Below are 18,861 nucleotides of genomic sequence, written 5' to 3' on the forward strand. Positions count from 1 at the left end.
GCCTATACAGCTTGGAGTAGGACAACATGTATAAAAAGGATGATGTGATCAAAATACCCATTTGCCTAATAATTCTGCACGCAGTGTACATCACCTCACCCTATATACTGAACTTTGGGGTACATGCTTTTTCTATTAGTCACCTACTGACTCACCTTAAGGGGGTGAATTATGGGTATAGTTTTACATTTGGAATTAATAAAGTTTAGTTTTATCCTTTTGTCAGCAAACATGAGGAATGACAAGAGACAACCAATTTAAGAAGATTCTATTTTGGTTAAAACTATTCCAACATTATGAACATAAAAAAGGCTTCTCCCCTCTGTGACGTCTCTGATGTTTATTAACAGTTGATTTCCAAGTAAAATATTTCCCACATTAAGAAAATGAAAATGGCTTCTCCTCTGTGTGACTGCTCTGATGGCGTTCAAGAAGCGCTTTCTGGTTAAAATATTTCCCACATTCTGAACAGGAAAAAGGCTTCTCCCCTGTGTGAATTCTCTGGTGTTTAACCAAATTTGATTTCTGGATAAAACATTTCCCACATTCTGAACAGGAAAAAGGCTTCTCCCCTGTGTGAGTTCTCTGATGCTTAACAAAATGTGATTTCTGGTTAAAACATTTCCCACAATCTGAACAGAAATAAGGCTTCTCCCCTGTGTGAGTTCTCTGGTGGATAACAAAATGTATTTTCTGGTTAAAACATTTCCCACATTCTGAACAGGAAAAAGGCTTCTCCCCTGTGTGAATTCTCTGGTGTTTAACAAAATATGATTTCTGGTTAAAACATTTCCCACATTCTGAACAGGAAAAAGGCTTCTCCCCAGTGTGAGTTCTATGGTGATCAACCAAATTTGATTTCTGGTTAAAACATTTCCCACAATCTGAACAGGAAAAAGGCTTCTCCCCAGTGTGAGTTCTATGGTGATCAACCAAACTTGATTTCTGGTTAAAACATTTCCCACATTCTGAACAGGAAAAAGGCTTTTCCCCTGTGTGAATTCTATGGTGATTAACCAAATGTGATTTATCTGCAAAACAATTCCCACATTCTGAGCAGGAAAAAGGCTTCTCCCCTGTGTGAATTCTCTGGTGTTTAACCAAATTTGCTTTCCGGTTAAAACATTTCCCACATTCTGAACAGGAAAAAGGCTTCTCCCCTGTGTGAGTTCTCTGGTGATTAACCAAACCTGATTTCTGGTTAAAACATTTCCCACAATCTGAACAGGAAAAAGGTTTCTCCCCTGTGTGAGTTCTCTGGTGGGTAACAAAATGAGATTTCTTGTTAAAACATTTCCCACAATCTGAACAAGAAAATGACTTTTTTGCTTTAGGAGCAGTTTGTTTTTTAATGCCTCTTTTGTGACTTTGGTTTCCCTTAGTAGTCAGTAACGAATCAGAAGATGGGATCTGTTTCATAGGATCAGATGACAGATCTTTGCTGTGAATAGATGATGATATATCTGGAGTAATAGCAATCACTTCAGTTGTATCTTGTAGGATCTCAAGATCATCAGATTTAAAAATTGAAGATGTCAGCTGTCCCTCTGATCTCCTGGTACAGTCATCTGCCAAGACAAAAAACAATTTTCTTTAATAAAATATCATTGAGTTTTATATTTTTGAACATTTCTACTTAAATAAGTTGTCCACTACTGTAACTTTTTTTTCATAAATCTTGCTATTATGTGCCAGTAAAAACATCCACTATGTTTATTTTAGCAATATTACCTTTTATCATGCTCTAGCAGCACATTTTCAGTGCTGGCTCCAGCTCTCATCGGGTTAATCGACAACTTCCTTTCTCCCAACTTACTGTGCTCTAATACTACAAGTTCCATGATGCATTGCACTGGCCTGTAAGCCAGCACCTAGCACACCCACTCCAAAACACACCCAAACCCCTCCCTCCCCTCTCTTCAATCTCTTCAATCTGAAGCATCTTATTGTAAGGGTCTGTGCACACGTTGCGGATCCTACTGCGGATCCGCAGCGGATTTGGCCCTGCGGATCCGCAGCAGATTCTCCTGCATTGTACAGTACCATTATAGTCAATGTAAACCAAAAACCGCTGTGCACATGGTGCAGAAAATCAGCAGCATAAACGCAGAGGGTTCATTTCTGTAGCATGTCAATTCTTTGTGCGAATTCCGCAGCGTTTTACATCTACTCCATTATAAGAATCCACAGGTGTCAAAACGCAGGTGAAAGTCGCACAAAATCCGCAGGTAAAACGCCGGTCATTGTACCTGCAGATATAGCAAAATCCACACAGAAAAATCCTCAGCACAATCCGCCACATGTTCACATAAAACACATTGCAAGCATCATGAGCGCACACACACAGGAGCGTGCACAGACACAGACGTTCTTAATAATAAGTCCCCGTGTACACACCGTTATAGTGCTGAGAGCTATAAGGTTGTGTGCACACCGGGCGGATTCCTGGGCGCATTATTCCAGACAGAATCCGCAGCTGTTGGTAGAAAATGCAGGTGCGTTATTGATGCGTTTTTGATGCATTTTTTATGCGGTTTTTGCTTGTGAATTGTATGCGTTTTTGTAACCTAAATAAAGATATGTTATTTAACAAAAAAAGATTTGTGATGTAATTTCTGTCTGACCTCCTCTTTTACACTTGTCCAACCCACACTCCATTACACACAGATAGATAGAAAGATAGATAGATATGGGATAGATAGATAGATATGGGATAGATAGATATGAGATAGATCTATCTATCCATAGATATTTCCATAGATATTTCCAGATATTTCTATAGATATTTCCATATCCATGTTTATTAATGAACAATGTTTCATTTTAGAAAGTAAAAAAAAAAATTGCGTGGGCTCCCGCGCAATTTTCTGCACCAGAGGAGGAAAGCCGACTGCCGGGGGCCAATATTTTTTGCCTGGGAATGGGACAATACCCATGGCCCTTTCCCAGGCTATGAATATCAATCCGCAGCTGTCTTCATAGCCTTTACTGGCTATTAAAATAGGGGACCCCCCAAAAAATGACGTGGGGGTCCCCCTAAATTTTATGCTGCGGGCTGATATTCATAGCCTAGGAAGGGGCCATGGATATTGGACCCCCCCAGCTACAAATACCAGCCCACAGTCGCCCCAGAAATGGCGCATATATAAGATGCGCCAATTCTGGCACTTAGCCCCTCTCTTCCCACTCCTGTGTAGCGGTGGGATATGGGGTAATAAGGGGTAATAAGGGGTTAATGTCACCTTGCTATTGGAAAATGACATTAAGCCCGGTTAACAATGGAGTGGCGTCAGCCTCTCCATTATTAATCTTATAGTAATAAAGGGTTAAAAAAACCACACACATAAGAATAAAGTATTTTAATGAAATAAAACACAACATGGATATCATATTTTTATTTCATGCCCAGATCAAAGCGACACCCTCGGTCTCCTCTAATAAAAAGTAAAAAAATAAACAAACCGTATACTCCCTGTCCAGCACAGTCCAATTAATAACGAGTGTCCCACGACAATCTCCCCTATAGAACAGTGACATCAGGTGATGTGACCGCTCTATAGCACCTCCCAGTGGTGAACTGACAGGAGACAATGGCTCCTGCAGTGCATCACTGAGGTTACATGAGTTCAGGCTCTCACTTTCCACCAATGCTGCGAGAGAATTAGGGTTCGGGTTACGGGACCACTTTCCCGGCGGCGGAGGGATACACAGCGGAGGATTACCTCCGTCTATCATTTCATTGCTGGGGCCCCTGGAGAGCAGTCGCATCAGCTGATGCGGCTGCTATACACGGGAGATCGTCGTGGGACCCTCGTTATTATCTGGACTACAGCGGAAAGGTGAGTATAGGTTGCTTTATTATTTTATTTTTATTACAGAAGATCGATGGCTTCGGGAACTAGGTGATTGGTAAGTATATACTCTATGTTATGTGTTGTATGTTATATATATATTCTATATGTTGTATGTTCAGTATGTGGTTTTTGGTTTTTTTTTCACTTTCAACACATTAGCTGGATGATGGGACTACTTCTGTCCCATCATTGGCTAATGTGTCACTCACTGACAGTGTAGCAAGCATCACCTGATGGGACTTGTAGTACCACTGGATGATGCTTGCCTGCATACACACACACACACCCCCCCGTACAGCCCCGGCACCGCCAGCACAGCACGCAGACTCCCCCGCACAGCCCTGGCAACACCCACACAGCCCGCCCACCCTCCCGCAGAGCCGGCAGACCCCCGCACGGCCCGTCCACCCCCTGCACAGCCAGCAGACAGCCTGCAGACCCCAGCTCTTAAAGCTCTACACCCCAACAGAAAACTTTTCCATTGATGAGTCCCTTGTAAAATTCAAAGGAAGACTGCACCTCAAGCAATTTATTCCTTCTAAGAGGGCAAGGTTCGGAATAAAGCTCTATAAAATGTGCGAGAGTTCAACCGGATACACATCAGCTTTTCACATTTATGAGAGGAAAGACAGCCAACTAAACCCACCAGGATGCCCAACTTATCTGGGGACATCTGGAAAAATCGTTTTGAGCCTTTTTTTACAAAAAGGCTAAAATCTGTATGTTGACAACTACTACACCAGCATACCCCTATTTAAAAGTCTGGTTAAACATAACATAGGGGCTTGTGGGACCATTCGCAAAAACCATCAGGGGTTTCCACAATCATTGGTCAAAGAACATTTCCAAAAGTGGCAGTTAGGGGCTTTACACAATGGAGAGCTGCTTGTCCTTAAGTATAAGGATGAAAAAGATATTTTCATCCTGAGCTCGATCCCCACAGATGCCACAAGGGCCACTGCAGACCAACAGGGATCCACTACTCCAAAACCTGTGTCTGCCATTGACTACAACAAATATATGGGGTGTGGACCTTGCAGATCAGGTTCTACAGCCATACCAGGTATCAGACAAATCATATATCTGGTATAAAAAGTTAGTCATGTATTTGTTTCAGGTGGCCACATATAATTCTTTTGTGTTATACAAAAAAGCCAGAAATGCAGATACTTTCCTTCATTATCAGGAAAAGGTCACTGAAAATCTTGTTTTTGAATATTTTGTCCCCGCCAATCCTTTACAATGTGAAGATGTGAGAAGACTCACTGAGCGACATTTTATTGCACTCATTCCAGTAACTGAAACAAGAAAGAACCCCCAGAGAAGATGTCGTGTATGTTCCAAGAAAGGAACGAGGCATGATCCCCGCTATTATTACCCACAATGCCCATCACTGCCAGCCTTATGCCTCCATGACGGCTTTACAATCCTCCACACAGAACCACGTTTTTGAACTGTTTTGACATTCAAGCATTTGGATTATTTAGTGACAGACACATTTGAGTAGAGCTGACTTTACAATTTCCGGGGGTAGGTGGGGGGAGGTCTCCAGAGACACAAGCTGGGCACAATATATTGGGCACTACAATGACATTTTTGCTCTAAAACTTCCACTACGTGTTTCTGGAAATCATCCATGTAGTGAAAATGGTCACTATATCCATAGATGAATTCCCAGAGGGGTGTCATTTCCAAAATGGGGTCACTTCAGGGGGAATTCTGTTGTTTTGGCACTTAGCGGCTCTCCAAAGTGCCACAACAGCAGAATCCTCCCTGAAGTGACCCCATTTTGGAAATGACACCCCTCTGGGAATTGGAAATGGACACCCCTTGCAAATTCATCTATGTACACCCATAGATTTACCTATGATGACCATTTACCTATCTACCTATTTTCCAATGTAAAATCTGGGGTTAAAACAATATTTTAGTGGTAAAAATATAATTGTTTTCTCTTCACTGCCCAATGGTATAATTTTCTATGGAACAGCTGTGGGGTCAGTATGCTCACTGCACCACTAGAAGAATTCATTCAGGGAAGTATTTGGTAAAATGCAGTCACTTTTGGGGGCTTATGCTGTTCTGGCACCTCAGGGGCTCTGACAATGTGACATGTCACCCACAAACAATTCCAGCAAAATCTGCAATCCAATATGGCGCTCCTTCCCTTCCAAGCCCTGCCATGCGCCCAAACAGTGGTTTACCCCCACATATGGGGGTGTCAGCATACTCAGGACAAACCAAAATATATATCGAGGTAAAAAGATTTAGGAAAAATTTTATTTTTTTTATTTCCATGGCTCTACGCTATAAACTTCTATAAAGCACCTGTGGGTTCAACGTGCTCAATACACATCTGGATAAGTTCCCTAAAGGGTCTAGTTTCAAAATGGGGTCACTTGTTGGGGGTTTCCACTGTTTAGGCACATCAGGGGCTCTCCAAACACGACATGGCAACCGCTAATTATTCCAGCATATTTTACATTCAAAAAGTCAAATGACGCCGCCATCGCCGGTGACATTTTGCTGGATGTAATTTTTTTCCAAGCCTCACAATAGCCACAATATTATAGGCATTATCAACAATAATATCAATGTTATTATATGCATTATGTAATAATGGGGGCAGGTCAGTGAGGGATCAGCGACCTGTCATAAGCCGATACAGAGGAATATGTAATCAGAGCACCACATAAAGCCCCGCCCACAGCCCCGCCCCAGAGCACGAGAATCTCATTACTGAAAACTACAAATACAGATTAAACAACAGTAAACCAGAGTTGAATTAATTTATGGTGGACCATTGGAGCTACTATGAATCCTGACCAGAAGATCAGAGAAAATAATAATAATAATAAATTTTATTTTTATAGCGCCGACATATTCCGCAGCACTTTACATTTCAGAGGGGACTTGTACAGACAATAGACATTACAGCATAACAATAATCACATAGATTATAACAAATGCCAAGAGGAATGAGGGCCCTGCTCGCAAGCTTACAGTCTATGAGGAAAGAGGGAGACACGAAAGGTGGGTGGAAACAGTTGCCCTGATTGTATGGACCAGCCATAATGTTAAGTGTGTAACAGTACAGACACAGAGGGCTAATGGATGCATAAAGCATGTGGGAACATGATGCGGGGAACCTGGTTATGGTAAAACTTTTGGCTGTGCCACACAGGGATAGATTAGGTTAATGTGTTGAGGCGATAGGCCAGTCTGAATAAATGCGTTTTTAGGGCACGCTTAAAATTGTGGGGATTGGGGACTAATCGTATTGACCTGGGAAGTGCATTCCAAAGAATTGGCGCAGCACATGTAAAGTCTTGGAGACGGGAGTGGGAGGTTCTGATTATTGAGGATGCTAACCTCAGGTCAACAGCAGAATGGAGGGCGCGGGTAGGGTGGCAAACTGAAACAAGGGAGGAGATGTAGGGTGGTGCTGAGCCATGGAGGGCTTTGTGGGTGAGGGTAATAAGTTTGTACTGGATTCTGGAGTGGATGGGTAGCCAGTGTAATGACTGGCACAAGGTAGAGGCATCGGTGTAACGATTGGGGAGGAATATGATCCTGGCTGCAGCATTCAAGACAGATTGGAGAGGGGAGAGTTTGGTAAGAGGGAGACCGATTAGAAGAGAGTTACAATAGTCCAGACGAGAATGAATAAGAGAAACAGTAAGAGTTTTTGCAAAAGTAAGAAAAGGTCGAATTCTAGAAATGTTTTTGAGGTGCAGATGACAAGAGCGAGCCAGTGATCGAATGTGGAGGGCAAAGGAAAGCTCGGAATCAAGTATGACCCCAAGACAGCGGGCATGTTGCTGGGGAGTAATAGCGGAGCCACACACAGAAATGGCAATGTCGGGTATAGGTACATTAGTAGAGGGAGGAAACACAAGGAGTTCAGTCTTTGACAGTTTCAGTTTCAGATATAGTGAGGACATGATATTGGACGCAGCGTTTAGACAATCGTCGGTGTTTTCTAGAAAGGCTGGCACGATGTCAGGAGAAGAAGCGTATAATTGGGTGTCATCAGCATAGAGATGGTACTGGAAACCAAATCTACTGATTGTTTGACCAATAGGGGCAGTGTACAAGGAGAAGAGGAGGCGGCCTAGAACCGATCCTTGAGGAACCCCAACAGTAAGGGGAAGGTGAGAGGAGGAGGAACCAGCAAAAGATACAGTAAAGGAGCGGTCAGAGAGATAGGAGGAGAACCAGGAGAGAACGGTGTCCTTGAGGCCAATGGAATGGAGCATAGTGAGGAGGAGCTGATGATCCACAGTGTCGAATGCTGCAGAGAGATCCAAGAGAATTAGCATGGAGTAATGACCATTTGGTTTAGCTGTTAGTAGATCATTAGAGACTTTAGTGAGGGCAGTTTCAGTAGAGTGTAAGGAGCGTAAACCAGATTGGAGAGGGTCGAGAGGAGAGTTATCAAAGAGATAGCGGATAAGATGGGAGTGGACCAGGCGTTCCAGGAGTTTAGAGATGAAGGGAAGATTAGAGACAGGTCTATAGTTAGCGGCACAGTTTTGGTCGAGGGATGGTTTTTTAAGTAGTGGATGTATGATGGCATGCTTAAATGAGGAGGGAAAGATACCAGAAGAGAGAGAGGTTAAATATTTTAGTTAGGTGAGGGGTGACAGCAGGGGAAAAGGACTGGAGGAGATGTGACGGAAATGGGTCACTGATGCAAAAGGTTGGGCGAGAAGATTCAAGGAGCCTGCTTACTTCTTCTTCTGTTACTGGTTCAAAATCAGAGAGTGAGCTAGGTGCAGTGGGGGAGGGAGGACAGTGCATGGTATGAGGTGATTGGGAGATAATTTCCTGTCGAATCTGGTCAATTTTTTCTTTGAAGTAATTGGCCAGATCGTCAGCTCAGAGCTCCGTGGTTGGGGCCTGGACTCTTGGGTTGAGTAGAGAATGATAAGTGTCAAAGAGACGTTTCGGGTTATTGGACAGTGAGGTGATGAGGGTGTTGAAATAGGTTTGTTTGGAGAGGTGAAGGGCAGTGTTGTATGTTCTAAGCATAAACTTATAATGGATGAAATCTTCATGTAGATTGGATTTTCTCCCCAGACGTTCGGCGCACCTGGAGCCGCTGCAGGAAACGTGTTTGCAGGGTGTGCCAGGGTTGTCGCCATCTGTGTTGTGGTGTTCTATTTATAGGAGGTGCAAATTCATTCAGGGCAGTTTGAAGTGTTTCATTGTAATGCTTCAATGCAGAATCAGGACATGAGAGGGAGGAGATAGGGGCCAATGAAGACTGCAAGTTCTTCATAAGTTTCTGGGTGTTAATGGCCTGTATGTTTCTATAAGTCTGGACAGTGGGGGTGACCTGAGCAGCCTGGCAGTTCTTTATAGAGAAGATTGTGGTCAGAGAGCAGGAGAGGGGAGTTTGCGAAATCATCCACTGCACAAAGAAAATAATATTGCTCCCCATTTCAGGAGAGATTGTGCAGTAATCTAAATTCCTTAGGATCAAAAACAATGTAATTGGTTGTAAGTTCTATAGAAAAGGGCTTTCACTGCCCAAAGTCATGTGAACAGTTTTGGGTGGAGGAGAATGTTGTGGTCTAGAGGCAAAATGGTGATCATGGTAAAACGGCCGGACTACACCACCGATAAAGCAGCCACAGCCGGTGACTGAGAGGAATCTGTGACTTCTCTGCATTCAGTGGTTACTACTCACCTGGGTAGTCATATGTGGGAATCTCCTCTTTACACCGCTCATCACCCCTCACATATGTCTCTGTAGTGTTAATATGGGTCAGATCTTCACCCTGAAACAAATATTGTAAAAGTCACAGACAGATGGAGAAGTCCCATCTATGATCAGCTCTAATCCTGCCATCTCCACCGTTCTCATTACACAAGTATAAAACAGATAATACTGGTGGATAAAACAAGACTGAGCACAAGACCTTCACAGCCGTCTACACATCATAGGGGAGATCTCCTGACACCTTCTCTCCATCTACCTGATGATCCTGAGGAGCACTGGGATCTTCTTGGTTACAGTCCTGTGGAAGAAGAGGATGGGGACATCTCTCTGGTGTTGTCCTCTTACTGGATAGATCTGGAGGAAACACATACAGGGACTGAATTCATTCTCTACATACAGATAATTATAGGCCGTGTGTATTTAGTCCTGGCTATTACCTGGTGATGTGAGGGGCTGGGGAACCTCCATTATGACGTTCTTGTACAGATCTCTGTGTCCTTCTAAATACTCCCACTCCTCCATGGAGAAATAGACAGCGACATCCTGACACCTTATAGGAACCTGACACATACAATGATACCGTCATCCTCCTGATCCCTTCATAGTGTTACTGTATAATGTCCCAGCATTCCCAGCAGTGTCACCTCTCCAGTCAGCAGCTCAATCATCTTGTAGATGAGTTCTAGGATATTCTGGTCATTGATGTCCTCATGGATCAGGGGGTGAGGTGGAGGCCCCGTGATTGGGCTCAGGGGTCTTCCCCATCCCTCAGACACAGGGTCCTGACAGCGATCACTAGAGGTCTTCTTCACCACTGTGTAATCCTGGTTATGGAGAGACACATTAATAAATCTCACTACAGACATTTCCAGAGTCCTCACCTCTCCAGTTCTGTCCATCTGTTATTCCCATAGATAAGAATGATGTAATGTGACGTCATCAGAATCTCTCACCTCTCCAGTGAGACGGAAGAGGATCTCTAGGGTGAGGTGTAATATCCTCTCCGCCATCTTGTCTCTGTCCATATCCATCCTTGATGGGTAAATCAGGAAAATTCTCTTTTGTAGAAGATCTTCACTGAGAGGATCCGATATTGTAGAGACCTGAATGAGAAGATGATCCGATGTAACATCATAAGAATCCTGTGTAATAATACAATTACTGGAGATAATAAGGGAAACATATGAGGAGATTTATTATCTTACAGGGTTTAGTTTTCTCCCCTGACATCTACTAATAAAACCTATATATTTAGGCCACTGACAACAAGCAGTTTCCTCCTCGGAGTCGGCAGCTGAACACGTTCCTCATAGACTCATCTTCCGTAACGCTAATTCTCGTCTCATTACCGACACTGGAATCGGCATTAGCAATACTGCAGGAGAGATTCATTACACGCGACATGAGAAATAACTCCTTCATGATGAGGACGACATCTTCATCTTCTACTGCGGCTCTAGAGACAGATTTGGCCAGAGTCGGTCACTGACTCCATCCCCACTGGCCGTCTATATGAAGGTTTCCCGGCTTCCCCGCACTGTAATCTTCAATAATAATAATAATCTTTATTTATATAGCGCCAACATATTCTGCAGCGCTTTACAGTTTAACAGTTTCAAAACACAAGTCATAAGTAACAACGTTAACAATAAAATAATTAAAGCAAAATAAGACGAAATAAGATGACCCTGCTCGTGAGAGCTTACAATCTACAATGAGGTGGGGGAGATACAAAGTACAGGTGTGAATTTACAATTGTATATTTACAATGAAGGTCCAGCCATCTTGAGGGAGTGAAGGATGGATGGAGATAGTGAATGGGCTACACAAGCACACTCACACATAGAATGACTTTGATTAGCGAACGTGATAAGCCGCTCTGAACAAATGTGTTTTGAAGGAGCGCCAAAAACTATGCAAACTGTGGTTAGTCCTAATTTCTTGGGGTAGAGCATTCCAGAGTATAGGAGCAGCACGGGAGAAGTTCGAAGTTCAAGAAATTCGAAGTGCACCTGAAGAAACAGAGGAATGGAAACATGTGACCCAGAGAAGCAAGAGGATCAGGAGGCAGTCAGCACCCATACTTCTCAGGAACCAGTACCAGGCTCTCACGCAGGAAAACGATGAAGATATACATCAGGATAAGACTTTGCCCACAAACAGCAACCTTGTACGCCTTCAGAGTCCTCCTGGATGGAGAAAGAAGAACGTTGTGAAGAAGAAACAGAGACTGGTGGTCATGGGGGATTCCCTGTTGAGAGGAACAGAGGCCGCTATCTGCAGACCGGATATAACTTCAAGAGAAATGTGCTGTCTTCCAGGTGCAAAAATTAAAGATGTGTCTGACAGGATATCAGGATTCTTCAGACCTACAGATGACTACCCATTCCTGCTACTACACGTGGGGACAAATGACACCGCAAGAAACGACCTGGAAACCATCTGCAGAGACTTTGAAGACTTAGGCAAGAAAGTGAAAGAACTGGGAGCGCAGGTGGTCTTCTCTTCCATCCTCCCAGTGGATGGCCATGGAACAAGGAAGTGGAATAAGATTCTGCAGGTGAACAACTGGCTACGTCGATGGTGCCGTCAGCAACGATTTGGATTTATGGATCACGGATTGAATTACCTTTACGATGGACTACTTGCTAGAGATGGGGTGCACCTTACGAAGACTGGAAAGCATGTATTTGGAAGTCGCCTTGCTACACTTGTAAGGAGAGCTTTAAACTAGAACAACAAAAGACCAGAAAAAGCCATACACCTGACAAATGCTATTGAGAACTCTGCTATTAGAAGTGGAAAGGAAGAACAAAGACAAAAGAATTTAATTAATAAAAATATTGGAGAAAGAGAAACCAATCACAAACTAAAATGTTTCTATACTAATGCACAAAGCATGGGCAACAAACAAGGAGAATTGGAACTACTAACACAGGAAAAGAAATATGATGTCATTGGAATCACTGAGACTTGGTGGGACAATACACATGATTGGAATACAAGACTAGAAGGATACAACTTATTTGCAAGAAACAGAATAGATAAACGAGGAGGGGGTGTCACATTGTATGTTAGAAACGCGTATATCTGCACAGAGATTGAAGCTTCAGAGACTGGGAGTTCTGTGGAAACTGTTTGGGTAAGAATACAAGGACAGAACAATGGAAAGGACACCACTGTAGGCATTTACTACAGGCCGCCTGTGCAAGCTGAATGCATCAAATGGCCAAGTTCTCCAAAAAATATGACATAGTTGTCATGGGAGATTTCAACTATCCAGACATATGTTGGGAATCTCTCTCAGGCAAAACTAACAGGTCAAGGAAATTCTTATCCTCTCTTGCTGACAACTTTATCTTCCAAAAGGTAAGGGAGAAAACAAGGGGAACTGCTACCTTGGATTTAATCCTTATAAACAGGGAGGAAATGGTTGAGGAGGTAAAAGTGGCTGGGACCCTAGGAGGTAGCGACCATGCTATTTTAGAATTTTGGATAACTAGAGGAGGAAGACCTGTGAAGACTCAGACGTCAAGGTTAGATTTCAGAAAAGCAGATTTTAAGGGATTCAGAAAGAGAATTGGAGGGATCCAATGGCTGGATATCCTTAAAGACAAAAATGTCCAGGAAGAATGGGAAATCTTGAAAAATGAAATTCTCAAAGCACAATTGTTAACAATTCCGAAAAGAGGGAAGAATAGGAAGCATTTAAGGAAGCCAGGATGGATGAACACAGAACTTAAGCACATGCTAAAAAGGAAGAAAAAAATGTTTAGAAAATGGAAAGAGGGAGGCATATCTAAAGAAGAATATAATGCTGTCTGCAGAACCTGCAGGGCACAAATCAGATTAGCTAAAGCTGACAATGAATTGAGGCTTGCAAGAGATGTCAAAAGCAATAATAAAGGATTTTGGGGATATGTCAAAAGTAAAAGAAAAGTCAAAGATGCTATAGGATTTTTACAGGATGAAAATGATGAAATGGTAAGACAGGATGTTGAGAAGGCCGAGCTTTTAAATTCCTATTTTGCATCTGTTTTCTCTCAGAAAGGAAATGTAACATCAACTGTTCTTCACTGTCCTATTAAGGGAATAGAAGAATCCAGGATATCTATAAACAGAAATATAGTGAGGAAACACTTAGCTAACCTAAATGAATTCAAGTCTCCAGGTCCAGATGAATTACACCCCAGAGTACTGAAGGAGATAGCAGAAGAAATTTTTGAACCCCTCTCCATAATCTTTGAAAATTCTTGGAGAACGGGAGAAGTCCCAGAAGACTGGAGAAGAGGAAATGTTGTTCCTATCTTCAAAAAGGGGAAGAAGGTGGACCCAGGCAACTATAGGCCGGTGAGTCTGACTTCTATACCAGGAAAGATCTTTGAGCAAATTATTAAACATGTATGTCAGTACCTGGATAAGAATGAAGTGATTAAACAGAGTCAGCATGAGTTTGTAACTAATAAGTCATGTCAGACTAACTTAATTTCCTTCTATGACGGAATCACTGATTGGGTGGATCAAGGAAATGCTGTAGATAGAGTATATCTTGACTTCAGCAAAGCATTTGACAAAGTATCTCATACAATCCTTATTGAAAAAATGACTAAGTATGGAATGGACAAGGCAACTGTTAGGTGGATTCATAACTGGCTTAGTGATCGGACCCAAAGAGTGGTCGTAAATGGCTGCACATCCAGCTGGAAGAATGTCTCAAGTGGGGTACCACAGGGCTCTGTCCTGGGCCCTGTATTGTTCAACATCTTTATCAATGATTTAGATGAAGGAATTGAGGGTAAACTGATTAAATTTGCTGATGACACAAAGCTAGGAGGGATAGCTAATACTAGAGAAGAGAGAGAGAGGATTCAAAAAGATATAAATAAACTGGAGAAGTGGGCAGCAACTAACAGAATGGTTTTTAACAGGGAAAAATGCAAAGTACTACATCTGGGCAATAAAAATGAAAAAAGCATATACAGAATGGGAGGAATAGGGCTAAGCAACAGCACATGTGAAAAAGACTTGGGTATACTAATAGATCACAGACTGAATATGAGTCAACAGTGTGATGCAGCAGCAAAAAAGGCAAATGCAATTCTAGGACGTATTAACAGAAGCATACAGTCTAGATCACGTGAAGTCATTATTTCCCTCTACTCCTCTTTGGTCAGACCTCATCTGGAATATTGTGTCCAGTTTTGGGCACCACATTTTAAAAAAGACATCAACAAACTGGAGCAAGTTCAGAAAAGAGCGACCAGAATGGTGACCGGTCTGCAAACCCTGTCTTATGAGGAAAGGTTGCAGGATTTGGGAATGTTTAGTTTGCAAAAGAGAAGACTGAGAGGAGACTTAATAGCTGTCTACAAATATCTAAAGGGCTGTCACATTGTAGAAGGATCAACTTTATTCTCATTTGCACAAGGTAAGACTAGAAGCAATGGGATGAAACTGAATGGGAGGAGACACAGATTAGGCTAATTTCACACTTGCTTTTTTTTGCAGCGCGTTTTTCCCGCAAAAAAACGCATTGAAAAAACGCATACAAAAGCATACAACTGCTGCGTTTTTTTCAAGCATTTTTATGAGCATGCATGAAAAAAACGCAGCGTTTTTATGCGTTTGTATGCGTTTTTAGTGCGTTTTTACCGCGTTTGCGTTTTTTCCAAACATTAGGTGGCCCCTCACACTAACCCAAACCATGACTTTACTAACCCTAACCCTAACCCTGACCCTAACCCTGACCCTAACCCTGACCCTAACCAAACCATACTTAACCCTAACCCAAACTAACCCTAACCCTGACCCTAACCCTGACCCTAACCCTGACCCTAACCCTAACCCTTAACCAAACCATACTTAACCCTAACCCAAACCCTAAACCCTAACTAACCCTAACCCTGACCCTAACCCTGACCCTAACCCTAAACCCCCTTAACTAACCCTAACTCTAACCCAAACCCCTAAATTCCATGGTTAACAAAAAAAACCGCATGTGCAAAAAAACGCATACATAAGCATGCCAATGCGCACATATGCGCACCCATAGACTTATAATGGGTGTCTTGCTGTAAAAAAACGCATTGCGCGCGCATGCGTTTTTTTGAGGCAGGTCGGACGCCCAAAAACTGCAACAGGATGCATTTTGTGCGCCCGAGCGCATACCGCAAAAAAACGCATGCGCGGAAAAACGCGTACAAACGCATGTGTATGCGCACATAAGCGCATCCCATGCAAAGTATAGGAAAAAAAAACGCATGCGCTATTAGCGCTAAAATACCGTGAAAAAAAACGCAAGTGTGAAACCAGCCTTAGATATTAGAAAAAACTTTTTGACAGTTAAGAGTGATCAATGAGTGGAACAAGCTGCCACGAGAAGTGGTGAGTTCTCCTTCAATGGATGTCTTCAAACAGAGGCTGGACAGCCATCTGACTGGGATGATTTAGCGAATCCTGCTTTGAGCAGGGGGTTGGACCAGATGGCTCAGGAGGTCCCTTCCAACTCTGCGATTCTATGATTCTATGATGTCTTGGAGTCGGGAGTGGGAGGTACGGATTAGTGCAGAGGTTAGTCGAAAGTCATTTGCAGAGCGCAGCGATCGGCTAGGCCGATAGAAAGAAATGAGGGAGGAGATGTAGGGGTGTGCCGCACCATGGAGAGCTTTGTGGGTGAGAACAAGTACTTTGAATCAGATGCTATAATGAATGGGCAGCCAGTGTAATGACTGACGAAGAGCGGACACGTCCGAGTACCGATTAGCCAGATGGATGACACTGGCTGCTGCATTAAGTATGGACTGGAGAGGGGATAGTCGAGTGACGGGGAGGACAATTAATAGAGCATTGCAGTAATCCAGGCGGGAGTGGATCAATGCTACAGTGAGGGTTTTTGTTGTTTCCATGGTGAGAAAAGGGCGAATTCTAGAGATGTTCTTTAGGTGTAAGCAGCAAGAGCGGGCAAGAGATTGTACATGGGATGTGAAGTAGATATTGGTGTCAAACATAACACCCAGACAGCACGCCTGCTGCAGGGTTGTTATTGTGGTACCACCCACGGAGAGGGAAATGTCAGATTTAAGGGAGGTTAGTAGACGGCGAGAGCAGAAGAAGTTCAGTTTTAGAGAGGTTGAGTTTCAGATAGAGAGTGGACATGACGTTGGAGACTGCGGACAGTCACTGGCGTTCTGTAGTACAGAGGGGGTAAGGTCGGGGCAAGACGTACATAGTTGTGTGTCATCAGCATAAAGATGGTACTGAAAGCCAAATCTGCTGATGGTCTGTCCAATTGGGGCCGTGTAGAGAGAGAAAAGAAGGAGGCCAAGGACTGAGCCCTGAGGTACCCCGACAGCAAGAGGAAGAGGAGATGACGTGGAGCCAGAGAACAAAACACTGAAGGAGCGGTCAGAGAGATAAGAGAACCAGGAGAGTGCAGTGTCCTTAATGCCTAGTGACTGGAGCCTAGAGAGTAGGAGATGGTGGTCAACAGTGTCGAAAGCTGCAGATAGATCGAGAAGAATGAGCAGAGAGTGGTCACCGTTACGTTTTGCTGTCAGAAGGTCATTGGTCACTTTGATAAGTGCAGTTTCAGTCGAATGTAGGGGGTGGAAGCCGGACTGTGAAGGGTCTAGAAGGGAGTGAGTGGAGAGGTAACGGGTAAGGCGGGAGTAAACTAGGCGCTCCAAAAGTTTAGAGATGAAGGGGAGATTGGAGACTGGTCTGTAGTTGTTTGTGCAGGATGGGTCGAGAGCAGGTTTCTTTAGTAATGGAGTAACAATGGCGTGTTTGAAGGAGGATGGGAAAATGCCCGAGCAGAGGGAGAGATTAAAGATTGTAGTTAGGTGGGTTGTGACGACTGGAGAGAGAGACTGGAGGAGATGTGAGGGCATGGGGTCAGTAGTGCATGTAGTCGGACGAGAAGAAGAGAGGAGTCTGGAGACTTCTTCTTCTGTGATGGGATCAAATGTGGAAAGTGAGCCAGGGGAGATGCAGGAAGGGATGGGAGTCACAGCACTTGGTGGTTGGGAGCAGATTTCCTGACGGATATTATCTATTTTTTCTGTAAAGTGGGAGGCCAGGTCATCAGCACAAATGTCTGTGATAGGGGCTTGTGCTTTTGGCCTGAGGAGGGAGTGAAAAGTGTCAAAAAGTTTCTTGGGGTTGTTGGCTAGTGAGGAGATCAGGGTGGTGAAGTAGGTCTGCTTGGCGAGGTGAAGGGCAGCGTTATAGGTTCTTAACATAAATTTGAAGTGGATGAAGTCTTCTGGTATGAGGGTTTTTCTCCATAGGCGTTCAGCACTCCTAGAGCATCGCTGGAGAAGTTGAGTTTGTGATGTGAGCCAGGGCTATTTTACTCTGTGTTTGGAGGTTCTGAGGGTGAGGGGAGCTACTTGGTCAAGGGTGCTTCTAAGCGTGTCATTGTAGTGATGAACAGCCAGATTAGGACAGGAAAAAGAGGAGATAGGGGACAGTGATGAGTGTAGGGAATCTGAAAGTGTCTGAGGGTTAATGGCTTGTAGATTTCTGACTGTGTGGGAGGTAGGAGTGAGCTGGGGTGAGCGAGGATTTGTGAGTGTGAAGGAGAGAATGTTGTGGTCAGAGAGTGGAAGCGGTGAGTTATTTAGGTGGGAAATTGAACAGAGCCGGACAAAGACCAGATCAAGGGTGTTACCGTCCTTGTGTGTCTCAGAGGTTGAAAGCTGCGAGAGGCCTAGAGAGGTGGTTAGTGATAGAAGCTGGGATGAAGATGTGGAAGTAGGGCTGTTAATGGGGATGTTGAAGTCTCCCAGGATGAGGGTTGGAAGTTCTGAGGACATGAAGTGCGGCAGCCAGGCTGAAAAGTGGTCAAGGAAGTGGGTGGGTGAGCCTGGGGGCCGGTATATGACCGCTACCCTGAGGGAGAGGGGACGGAAGAGCCTGATAGTGTGGACCTCAAAAGGGAATAAGAGTGATGGAACTGGGGGGGATGACCTGGAAAGTGCATTGTGGGGACAGGAGTATGCCGACTCCACCACCATGTCTGTTTGTGGGTCTCGGGGAGTGAGAGAATTGTAAGCCACCGTAGGAAATGGCAGCAGGAGAGACAGTGTCAGAATCCTGAATCCAGGTTTCAGTGAGGGCCAACAGATTAAGAGAGTTGTTCAGAAAGTAGTTGTGTAGGAAAGGAAGCTTGTTACAAGCAGACCGTGGATTCCAGAGGGCACAATTAAACTACTTCATCCTAAATGTGAGAGGGAGCGCTATCGAAAGTCCTTCCTTCCTGCTGCAGTTAGGCTGTAT

The 18,861-nt window shown here is 43.7% G+C and overlaps 1 pseudogene; it reads right to left on the minus strand.

Annotated features, from left to right (window-relative positions):
• Positions 1-251: 251 nt before the first annotated feature.
• The window catches only part of LOC141076220 (uncharacterized), a 66,052-nt pseudogene continuing 47,442 nt past the window's right edge, over positions 252-18,861 (minus strand).

This window comes from Dendrobates tinctorius, unplaced genomic scaffold (assembly GCF_039654945.1).
Source record: "Dendrobates tinctorius isolate UK_male_01 unplaced genomic scaffold, ASM3965494v1 ptg000395l, whole genome shotgun sequence".
Lineage (NCBI taxonomy): Eukaryota > Metazoa > Chordata > Amphibia > Anura > Dendrobatidae > Dendrobates > Dendrobates tinctorius.